This window comes from Pinus tabuliformis, chromosome 6, assembly GCF_031772625.1.
Source record: "Pinus tabuliformis cultivar Carrire ecotype Pingquan chromosome 6, CPIR1, whole genome shotgun sequence".
Classification (NCBI taxonomy): domain Eukaryota; kingdom Viridiplantae; phylum Streptophyta; class Pinopsida; order Pinales; family Pinaceae; genus Pinus; species Pinus tabuliformis.
In genome coordinates, this window is record NC_142292.1 from 1,872,120,341 (window position 1) to 1,872,132,908 (window position 12,568).

The window sequence follows — 12,568 nt, forward strand, 5'->3', positions numbered from 1 at the left end:
CATGCAAATTTATGACATCAATTAAAAAAACATCCCATAAAATATGATATACAATAAATTTTCAAAGGTTATTTAAAATTAAACAATGAATGAGATTTTAGCAACTTTCAATGGCTGAAAATGCACAAAACAGCTAGCAAAACCTAGACGTCAGCCCAAAATTAGGGCTGAAAAATGCATACAAATGATATTTTTCCTTTTTCAATTTATGATATGCAAATCCTAACCCTAGCAAAATAATGTATAGGTAAATTTTAGCTATCAAGTACAGATTTTTCCAAACCATAACCCTAGTTTACCATGCAAAAGAGAAAAAGAAAAAAAAAATTAAGGATTGGCACACAGAGGTTAGTGCCTTATCTATAATTGGGTCCTTACTTTTAACTCTTTTTGTCACTTTCACCTATACATTTATCACCTAAACTCATGCTCTATATTGTTTCAGCACCCCCTTATCAGATATTTTTGCCTCAATATACCATTATAACCAAGGTATGTATACCAGAAGGATATCTAAGGTAAATTTGTCTTCCTTCACATATTTACACCTTTTTTCATAAAATTTAATTAAAACTCATTTTATGAAGAAGTTGCTACAAGAATCATAGATTTTGTAGTGACTATGTATATTTCTGTAGCAGCTTTGTAGTTTTGTACGGTTGTGTACACCTAGAGGACCAACTGCAACTTGGAGATGGTTCTAAAAATCTAGAAGATGGTTGCACACCTATCATCCAAGATTCGAGGATATCTGAGCTAGTAAGGATGCCAAGTCAAAGATTGAGTCAACTACGAGACTGTGGCAGAGATTCTGGGATGCGGCAACGCCAAATCTACCTGTGACAAGTTAGCCAATCATGTAAGGAATTTCATGTATATAGTTGTCATGAAATTCTCGAAATGAGGAACACTTAACAATTTAATAGGCAACGATCAAGATAGATCGATCAACATGCTCTGTTTCCGGTCCACATACATATGTGTTGATTGTAGAATCTTTAGGATATGGATCTAGGTTTGTGCAATGTAAAACTATATAAACAAGTAAATTGAATTCTACGGGGACCGATATCTGATATAATATGATTTCTATTATGATGTAATGTGATCCTAGGTTTGATATAAACACTAATTGTTCATTGTTTACATGTTGTGCATATCAACTTGAGTTTTGGTCTATGGTATTTCCAGTGGCGTAGTCCAATCCAGGAGGGCCTCCTGTGCATGGGTAATGCTTCATAGTTTCTTTTAATTAGTTTTGATTATGTTTTAGCATACAGTACGTAATTTCAATTTATACCGCATAGTTTCATTTCTATCCTTTCAGTTATAAGTACACGGTATGTTTAATGAATAATGTACTTTGAATACCATAGGGAAATTATTGCACAATCTATTATTAAATAAAGATTACCTCGGTTATTACAAGAACTTTCATTTCATTGAGATGATTGAAAGATTATAAAAGAAATTTGCAATTGACGATCCAATAGATATCACACTAAAGTAACTAGAATTATCGCTGTAGCATTTATTGATTCTATTTTAAGAGTTACAATCATTCTTGTAGCAACTCATTAGGAAAATAGGATTGCATTTATTTATTTACGAACCAACTATAATTATATTTTGTACCATGGTTGTTTGGGAGTAGGAGCTGAAGCAGGAAGCGGGAGCGGGGAGCGACATTTTCAAAATCCCCCGGGTCGGGAGTGATTTTGGGAGCGAATTTTATATAATATATATTGATGCAGGTATGTCAACAAAAAGCATGTAGAATGATGAATTAATGATAAAAAAACATAAAAACATGGATTAAACCATATAGCATCATTCATCTACTTCATCAACCACAGGGCCACAAATTACAAGTCCTCATTTATATAGCATGTAAGGGTGCACAAAACCAAAATAGCATCAAGTGCAATCCATCTCTGAACCAAAAATACATCAACAAATAAGCTATAGATGGAATCTAGCATCCAAAAAAATATGCTACAACAAATACCTACATATCATCAAAATCATTGCCTATCTTGGGACTGTTACTGCTCAAACTAGCAGGGGACTTGAAGGGGGGTCCCTAAAGGGGAAAATGCTAGACCAAGGGCAACAAATGGAGACTTAGCCCATTGTCACCTCAACGAAGGCTCCTTACTATTTATGGACTTTCACCGATGGGAGGAGACCCGGTATATATGGGGTCACAAATGAAGAATAAATCACCAAATGGATATAGAGTGACCCAAATAATCCCTTTCTAGAAGAGGTTGAAGGATAAAGCTTGCTTGCTTTCTAAGCAAGGTACAATGTCTTCTAGGAGAAGGATGGGAGGATTTGAGGGTTAGGTTTAGGGAATATGACTTATGAAAGAGTTTCCTAATCCCTAAAGTCCTTATTGAAATTGGTATCTAGGATGGTTCTTAAAAAATAGTCTTTTCAAAGAAATGTGACCATACAGGACCAAGTGGACCCAACCTAGGTTAGGAGGTAAGAGTTTAGTAACCAATGATATTCTTAACCCAAACAAGGAGGGGGAAAAGATCAAAGAAATTTTTTTCACTTAAAGGTGTTGAATTGATCCTATGAGGCACTAGCCGTGGGGATACTAGGGCAAAGTTTGCTCTCAGAGCTAGGGCTTGGCTTTTCTCACAACTCCACCGTCGGAATGGCTTCAAAATTGAAGGATGCCTTGAGGAGACACCAACGCGGAGAGGCTAGGAGATCGAACTTTTTTTTTTTTTAGACAAATTTCGGTTGCTATATTATAATCTGAAAAAAGAAGAGGTTGTTCGCCATACATACAGTATTTCCTGAACTTCATGAATCCAAGGAATTACAAAAAAGGTCCATTCCTTACTCCTTGTTCTGATTTTTCTGCCTCTAAGGCTTCTTGTACTACTGTAAATCCTTACATATTGCAAGCACCAAAATTTACAACTACAAAACATAACTAGTCTATTTCTATATGGCTGATCTTCCTTGCTGTGGACTCTTCTGGGTGTGGTTCCGGCTCATTCTGTTTTGCTTTGGAGGAAGAAGGGGTTTCCTTGAACTTTTTGTCCATCATGAACTTGAGAACTACTATTGATTCTTCTGCATGGCTGCACCGATTGGACAAGTTGTTGAACTGTTCATGTAGAGAATTGACTCTGTGTAGGAAAAAATTGATCTCTGCCCGATACTTCTCATTGAGTACTCTGAACTGGTCTTCCATTCTCGTTTCCAGGCTTCGAACTTGATCCTCCAGTGCACGTTGCTGCGCTCTCAGCTCCTCGAACTCTGCCTGGAGGTCTCTGCAGTGGAAGCAATCTTCTGAACGGGCCATTGTCTCTGAAAATTCCCTGTCTGCGTTGCTGGCTTCTTTGGTGCGGTTCCTCTGAGCTCTTAACTTACTGCAGACTGCGGTCACGACTCTCACAGGGTTGTTATGCTTCTGCTGGTCGCAATAACAACTCCCTCGGGCTGATTGTAACTGAACGGGAACAATAATGCTCTGATGCCTGGAGTAACTGATTTTCTTACTGTATTGGGTATTTTTGCCATCTGAGGTATAAATAGAAACGATTTGCTTGCTGTGTGGGCGGGAAAATGTCTGGCTATGTCTCAAAGTAGTCCACAGGTTGGTCAAATGCGTATCATGAACCGCAAATGAGATCCTACTGCAAGGACGATTCTCTGCTGGATTTCTCTTGGTTTCCATGTGATGAATCGATGTTCTGATTTCAATGTTGATCCAAATCCTGCCTACCTTACCTGCTCCGTCATCGGCTCTGACTTCTTGACTGATGTCATTACTACTGTCGGTTATGGTACACCTGCTGTTGACTAACCGTTGTAGAATCATGGTAATGGCTGCAAAGAGACAATGTTATTACAACTCAGGCTGCCCTTGGAGCGCGCGCATGCCCTGTTGGCATACTTATCAGCCTCCTTGTTCAAGCCCCGTAATATGTGGTAGTATTCGATCTCTTCCATTGAAGCATGGAGAATCTGATTCCGGTGGTTTATCTGCTGGAGGAGGATATTCGGCGTGCTCTGTCTCTGCGCCATAAGCCTGATAATAATAGCTGAGTCCCCAAAGACCACTGCTTTTCGTATCCCTAGCTTTAGCAGCTGCGTGAGGCCCTGGTATAATGCTAATCCCTCTGCCCTGTTGTTGGAAATTTCTCCTAGCCCCCATTCGAAATGAAGCATGCTCTCTCCATTTGCATTGCAAATTAGACCCCCTGCGCCAGCTTGGCCCGGGTTCGATTTAGAAGCTCCATCGAAAAATAAATAGAACCTGTTACAATTTCTCAGCCAGTTCGAAAATTCCTCGTCCTTTAGCCTCAGTTTCCATGGGCTACTTGTTTCTTTCAGTTGTGTTCTTGCTTGATTTGTTTCCTGAGCGCTTGCAGTATTCTCTAAAACATAGCTGATCAGGTTTCTCTCTTCTATGCTATATTTAGTTGCCTCTATCTTGCCTTTGGTGTGATTTGTGATTGTCTCCTCCGCTAGCATTTTTGCCTTATGACAAATTATCCTGGTACAGCAGCCTTTCTCCTGGAAAACCTTTCCATTTCTTGCCAACCAAATGCGCCATAAAAGTGTTAGGGGAATGGTGTTCCATACCCTTTGCACCAATTTACTCCTTTTCTCTTTCCATGGACAGTTCTTTCTCCACTTGTGTATCGTTTCTGCTATAGTTGCCTGAGGCTCCCAGGAAGCTCCCCCTATTGAGGCCATCTTTCTCCAACATTCATCAGCCACCGGACATTCTACAAACAGGTGCTGGATTGTTTCCTCTGATCTACAGCAGTTTGGGCATCTGGATGGCCCCATTATGCCTCTTTTCTTTAAGTTTTCTGCTGTTAATATTTTTCCCTTCAAGAGCAACCAAATGAAAAATTTATTTTGGGGGGTGCTTCTGCTCTCCAAACAAGTTTCCATTAGTTCCATACTTCCTGATGGAAGTTGCTCTCACATAGAAATTGGTGTCCAGCTTTAACCGTGTATTGAGTTCCAGTTGGGTCCCAACGATATCCATCATGCTTGCCTTTTTGGATCGGAGCTTTGCTGTGTAGAAGGTTCTTTAGGATAGTGAGGCTAGTGTCTAGCTCCCTGGGATGATCCGGGAAGTTCCAACCTGTCCATGCTTGAGAGTGGTTGTCCCAATGTGATATTTGGGCCAAGTGCATTATTCCTTTGCCATTGAGCCAGTTTATGGCAGGGATTGCCTCCAAGTTTGTTCCAATGGGATGCTGCCCTAAAATTCTGTCTGTGGAGAAGTTGATGCTACTCCCCCCTCCTGGGACCTTTGAAATATTCTGAGACAAAGGTAGTGGCCTTCTTGCAGAGTTGCCAAATTTTTGTACTGTCCCTGCTGGGTATATTAGTCTCCGGGAGTTGGTGCCTTGTGCAGGTCAGGTATTTTGCTTCTAAAACCTTCTTCCACCACGCTGCAGGCCCAGTGATCAACCTCCAAACTATTTTTGCTCCAAGTGCTAAATTTAGCAATTTTGGTGAACGGATGCCTAATCCTCCTTTTTCCTGAGATTGGATGATGTTCTTCTAGCTTACAAGATTGAATTTCGTTTTTTCGGTTTTCCCTCCTTGCCAAAGGAAATGCCTGAGAGCTCTTTCCATTTTCTGATGGAAAACAACAGGAGCTTGATATAAGGAGAACCGATATATGGGAAGAGAAGCTATACCTGATTTTAGAAGAACTAGACGCCCTGCTGGATTCAGCCACATGGTGCCCCATTGCTGGATTTTTCTCTTTATCTTGTCAAGAATTTCATTCCAGGTATCAGCTTTCAGCGGTCCCATACTTACAGGCATCCCTAGATAGGAGAAATGATTCCAGACTAGTTTGCAGGAGACTCCAAATATACTTGCAATGTTATGGATGGTATGATTTGGTGCGTTCCAACCATATATACAACTTTTTATCTGATTGACCTTCCCACCTGAGTAATCCATGAATTGGTCTAAAATCTTCTTAAAGCGCCTTGCAATGGTGGTGGAAGCTCCTCCTATTAAGAGAGTATCGTCTGCAAATTGAGAGTGATTGATGTTCTTTGTTCCATGTTCGATCTTGATGCCAGTGATTAGTCCTATTCTCCGGTTGTGATCCAAGGTTTGACTGAATGATTCAGCCATAAGGATAAACAAGTAAGGAGATAGGGGGATAAAAACACAGTGTATTTCCACAAGCAGGCCACGGTTCGAAAAGCCAAAAATACAGTCAGTACAATAAAGGATAATGAGGGGAACAGTTACAACACTCAGGAATCTATAAAGGAAGAAGCATCCAAACATTTTAATAGTCTTCTAACTGAGGACAAAGGTGAGGAGGATTATTCAAGCATGCTGCAACATCTGTCCAAAGGAGTCACTCAAGAAATGAACAGCAGTCTCAGAAAAGAAGTAGAAGAAGAAGAAATCCAAGCAGCAATTTGGAGCTTACACCCAGATAAAGCTCCAGGACCTGATGGGTTTCCAATCAGCTTTTATAGAGAATATTGGCAGATGATCAAAAAAGATCTCTCAAAGATGATTCGTTGGGTTCTTAAAAAAGGCAAAATGGGGGGATTTACAAACTCCACCTATCTAGCCTTAATCCCCAAAGAGAACAGACCTTCCACCTTTTCAAGATTTCGACCAATATCTCTATGCAACTCAGCATATAAAATAGTCTCAAAAATTCTTGCATCCAGGCTCAAGCCATATCTCCCATCTCTGATCTCAGAAAACCAAGGGGGCTTTCTCCCTAATAGGCACATCACTGATTCTATCCTTCTTGTGCAGGAGGCCATCCATTCAAGTTTAAGTAGAAAAGAGAAAGGGTTTGTTCTTAAGTTGGATCTCGCCAATGCTTTTGACAGGGTAAGGCATTCCTTCCTGTATGCTGTACTTCATAAAATGGGATTCGACCCCTCCTTTATCACAATGATCAAAGCTTGTATAACGGATCCCTGGATCTCCCCCTTAATTAATGGGATGGAGGGCTATTTTGTCGGGAAAACGATGCCCTATGTGATCCAACTTGGCTAGACCTAGGAAACGGTAAAAAAGAGTTGATTTTAGGCGACCACCTCTTGGTAGATCAGTGCCTTATTCTTGGGAGAGTGGAGTCTATGATAAATATGAATGAGGACCTTGGTTCTTAGTCAAGGAGGCCTCAAGACTACCTCGCTAGCCTTCTATGACGAAGAGAAGCAATCTTGCAGCTTTTATACTTTGATGTGCAAAAGGTGATGGCTTATCAAGATGAATTCGTGTATAGAATTATCCCTAGGAGATTTCATTCAAATCACATGGTCCATACATTGAGAGATTCTATATAGAGACAAAATTCCACAATTTAAGTAGTAAATGCATAAAATAGTGAAAATCCCAATTCAATGTATATGACAAAGTAAAACAAGAATAGCATTAAAAGTATGTACTTACATGTAATAGAGCATATCCAACCATCCACAATTTGACAATAGAGAAGCTCCAAGAAACGATCAATCAAATCCACATATCAAAATTCATCCATAAAGCTCCAATTCATCCTCCAAGAAGAAGTGCGAAATTCTCAAGAGAGAGAAGAAATCCAATCCAATGTGATGATAAGAAAATGAACTCATCTCACTTGTATTTATACACTAATGAGGAGTTCGAATTAGTCTCCTTGGCCTACATAAGCCCCAAAAATAAAATAATGTGCTAATAATCTAACTTTTTGTGACAAGCCCGCCAAACTAGCTCACAAATGAAAGAATAAGCCTCTTAAGAAGTCATATGATGAATAATACATGTCGTAGGGCTCTCCAAGAGGCCTGATGAGGTACATAGGTGCCATAATGAAGAAGAGGACCCTCAAAAGTGATGGTCAAGGGGTTGGCCTCTTGTTCTCCAAACAATAAACATGTGGTGCTCCTAGTGGGTGTGGGGGAACAATAACAACCTCATGGGTCTCCAAATGAGTCGAAGATGCTTGTAAATCATCTACAAGGGATCTGATGATGGTGTAGGTGATTCCACATCATCCTACAAGTCCTGGGTCAGTTGCCAAGTGTATGGTACATCTATGGGGTTGGCTAGGCAAAGGTGAACCAGGTGCATCTTCCTCGTCCAATAGGTGAATCTCGAGCAATCTCTGAACATCCTCAGGGATCCATGGAGTATTGTTTACTGTTGTGGAGGCCCATGGCTCTCAACACACACCCTACATGTGCCAATGTAGCCCTATGGAGGATTAGGACCCCGTATAGGGAGACCAAACCCAAGATGGAGACCATTTGCAATCCTGCATAAGATCCAATGCGTCCCCTAGCCTTCCAATACAACAAGTCATTAAAGAAATCAAGTAAATGAGCTTACCAACCATGTACCACAGGTGGGGATTTCACAATGGCCTGCCCTTCCATGATGGGCTTCGGGATGTGCCAATGTCACCTAACTTCAAATGGGGTTAATCAAGTATCCTATCAGGTGGTTTCTACTTCTAAAGGGGATAATATGTTCAAGGTACATTCTTCAAAAGGCAGTGGCATGTGACAAATAGGTGAATGAAAGAAGGGATGAAAAGGGGCATCCCTGGGCCACATGTTGAGGTACAAGGGTAGCCAATTAAAACGAAGCCCACACTTGGGTTTATAATGTATAGGAGGGAGCAATCGTGGTACATGAGGTGCCCCGACCTTGATTTTTCCACCCTTCTTTATATGTCTTTTTCCTTTTTATGATTTTCTTTCATTAACTGCTCAGGGCTCAAGGGGTAAGAGCATGATGTATGAGATATAGCAGTGGATGCCCCCTTTTAGGGTAGGGTGGTTCATTTCCCACCAAGGGGTTAGGACAATCAGGGGTTCCTATATGATAAAAGAGGCTCATAGAACCTGTAGGAACCAGGGTGATGGCCATGATGATGGGGCAGAGCTCATGTATTTCCTTTTTCCCACGTGCTAAATGTGTTTGTCCTGACCATGTTTTTCATTTTGTGGTACATTTTCCTGTTGAATGTGGCTAAATATTCTTTTATCTTTCTTTTTAGCTACATCAACCTTTGGGGCATCATTCGAGGCCAAACCCAAGGTGTGGGCAACGGGAAGGGGTGAGCTAGCCCCATGTGGACCCAGTGGAGGAATGTGGACCCAGTGGGAGGAATGATGAATGGGGTAATAATGAGTGGAAAAGGGGGTAATATATGTAGATAAGGGAGCGGGACCACGCAACCAAAATCAGGTTTTCTTGTGAAATACCTTCCCTAAAGCTAAATGGTCAATAAAAGAATTCCCACAGGACTAGAATCCAAGGTTAATATCCAAAAGGGGTTTAGGGGACAAGAGCATAGACCTAGCACATTCTTTCTACTAGATCCCCCCATTAATGCATACCTAGAAGTGTCCATGATAAGCAAACTGCAATACTCAATTGCCAAATGGCAAGACACACCTTTGGGTTTAGGAGGCCCACTTTCAAACATACGATCATGGCAGATGGGCGAGGGACCACATGGTTGGCTCAAGTGGCAAAGAAATGGCACAATGAGCTAGCTAGTGGTTGCAAGGGGCTTTTGGATGCCTGCTAAGGACCATCTTGGAAAAAAATTCTCCCAGGGATATCACCCACAAAATGGTGGGTAACAAGGACCTTTGTCATTAATATCACTCTTTAAGCAATAACATAAGATAGAAAAAATGCAGCATGTCAAGTCAAGATTTTGATGGGTACATTTTTAGTAGAGTCATGAGAGAGAAGTTCGACAACCGATGTCACTAACATCAAGTTACATAGAGGTCTTGGTGCTCTTGATTAAATACAAGTTCCATACCCTAGTACATGACAAAATCCTATGGAAACATTGGAATCCCCCCAATCCTGAAATCCTAAAAAACTAACAAGTCTGCTGGATTTTGAGTGAGATATAAAATTCTACTTTCTCCATATGAAATCGAATGAGGTCGGAACCACTCTCAAACATCCAGAGTCATTTCATGGTAATGTTAAAAATTTAACATTACCATGATTTTCATATCAATACTAGGGCCATAGGCTGGAGTATCAGGCTGCCCCACTAAAAAATTCTTGTTTCTTTGAAAAAAATTGTGTTTAGAATGTCTTTGCAAATTTTTTTTGCGAAGAAAAGCAAGGAGTGAATTTTTTTTGGCAGGAGCGGATTCGGGGGGGGCATCAACAAAAGCAACTCTATCACCTTATCCTCTAGAAAACAGATAGAAAGTAAGTTTTTCTTCAAACCTGGAACATATAATATATTGTTGAAGTGAATGCTTCCACTAAATTCGAGCTCCAATGAAGTAGATCCAATGCCTTTCACTAGATAGCTCTTCTTATCTCCAAGTTCGATTGAGTGAGAGGAGTTTCCTTTAGATATGGTTTGAAGTTGGTTGCATTCTCCTGACATATCTACAGAGACACCACTATCAATAACCCATACATTCTCGTCCTTGAAAATTCTGGATAAAGCGGAGAACAAACTTCCATCTATTACTTCCTTCGCAATCTTGGAGATGATCTTCAATATGCAATCCTTGATAGATGTAGCGAGATTCCCAAGAAACTTGAAACCCTTCCTTATAACCCTTGCCATAGTGCCAACTAAGATGTGATCTTCAATCTCCTTCTTGCACCTTAGCTCTGATACCATGTTGGAAAATCAGGAGACTTACGAATTATAGATGATTTTCCTTAAATTGATAATTACTTGTGATATGTGTTGGCCTTTTAATACTTTATTAGATCTTGTTCATCACATAATTACCAAAAACAATGAAGATCACAACAAGACAAAGTACACAAGATATAGGTTCCAAGCCACGGAAAAACCCCTCCAAGGGGAAAACCCAGAAAAATGTTTCTCTTCTTCTATAGAATCTACTTACAAAGAGACTTCCAACACCCAAAGACCAAAGCCAACAATCCTACCAAGCACCAAGTCAGTCCCCAGCAAGGTCTTCTCCAAGGCAGCGTCCAAACTTCGACCTACTGCAACTCCGTCCCAGAATTTCAGCGCTGCAACTGCTCCTCAAAATTTTGGACTTGAAATTTTGACCTCCTGCAACTGTAGCATTACAGAAACCCTAACTTCGCACATGTGGACAGAGAGAGAGAGAGAGAGATTTAGCCCAAGAAACTCTACTTCTTCCTTTCCTCGTCCTTCTTGTTGAGAAATCAATGTATGTATGAATTAGGGTTGGATTCCTCTTTTCTTGATAATTACTTGTGATTTATGTAGGCTTCTTTTACTTCTTTATTATGTTATATTTCATCAAGCAATTACCAAATTAAATGCATGAAGATCACGAGAACAAGGAACACAATATGTAGGCACTCAGCCAAGGCAAAATCCCTATCTAGGGGAAAACCTCGTCCAACTCTTCCACTAGTAGATTCAAATCAAAATGAGACAATCCAAGACCTTTTTGAACTAGACAAAGACCTCATCCAATCACCAAGTCAGCCCTTCCTTCAAGTAGATGATCTCAGCCAAAGTCTCCAAGTGTCAGCTTCTTAGATGCAGCTTCAATCTAGAATTTCGCCCCCCCAACTATAGAATTTCGGACCTGTAGTAACTTCAGAAATTTCAACCCCAGCTACTAGCCCAGAAACCCAAAAACCTTCGTACATGTGAGAGAGAGAGATGAGTCGAGTTGCCTCTATTTATACTGCTTCCACAGGGTCGAATTCCCTCTTTTTGGGCTGACTTCTCCAAGACAGGGTCGACTTGGTGAGGAGGTGACAAATGACACTTTTGACTCAAAAATAAATTTCTTTACATGATACAAATGCCCAAGAAGGTTCTAATAAATGTGACAAAGACTCTTTTGACTCATGAAAAAACCTAGAAGCCTTCAATGGAGGCTATGACCTAAAAAATAAATAAAAGAGCATGAAACCCATCCTTCAAAAATATTTTCCCTTTACGATAAATTTCATTTTCTTTTCATTTGACAAATACAATTATGAAGACTGACACTAGGTACATTCTTCAACACTCCCTCTTAACTAGGGAGGTATTCATAATTACATATATATAGAATATGCTTTATGAAGAGTCATAGCACACATAGTGCTACATATTAGATAACTGACCAAGGTATCTAACTGGGTGGGATTAAGGTGCGTTCCAAGCTTTAACCACTCTAGGAACCATCAGGCTTTAGCTCTAACACCAACCCAGGGAACTAGGTGCGCATCCAAGGTTGGAGCTCCATGACCAATGCCACCCTCCCTACTTTGCGATCTAGACATCATCACAGGCCATGAAGAAATTTCAACCCCCACTCCGGTTATCAGTTTTCCTTATCACTCCATGTATTTAGTTTTAAATCCAATCATGATAAAATTCTAAAATTTGGAAATGATACTATTTTTCTGAAAACACAAATTTAGAGATTTCACAACTGCTGAAATTGTAGAAATAAAACACAACAAAATTATGCCAGCCACACAGAAAATAACACAGTGAGTTTTGGTCAATGTGACCCTAGAAAAACCCCCTACAACTCTTGGGGAAAACCAGTTTGAGAGCTCTTCTTTATTTCTGAAAACGCTGTTACAGAGAAACTGAAAT

General features: G+C 40.3%; 1 protein-coding gene across 3 annotated transcripts in view; it reads right to left on the minus strand.

The window, feature by feature from the left end:
- The window catches only part of LOC149266617 (nucleotide pyrophosphatase/phosphodiesterase-like), a 409,817-nt gene that overhangs the window by 251,911 nt on the left and 145,338 nt on the right, over positions 1-12,568 (minus strand). The window lies entirely within an intron of this gene.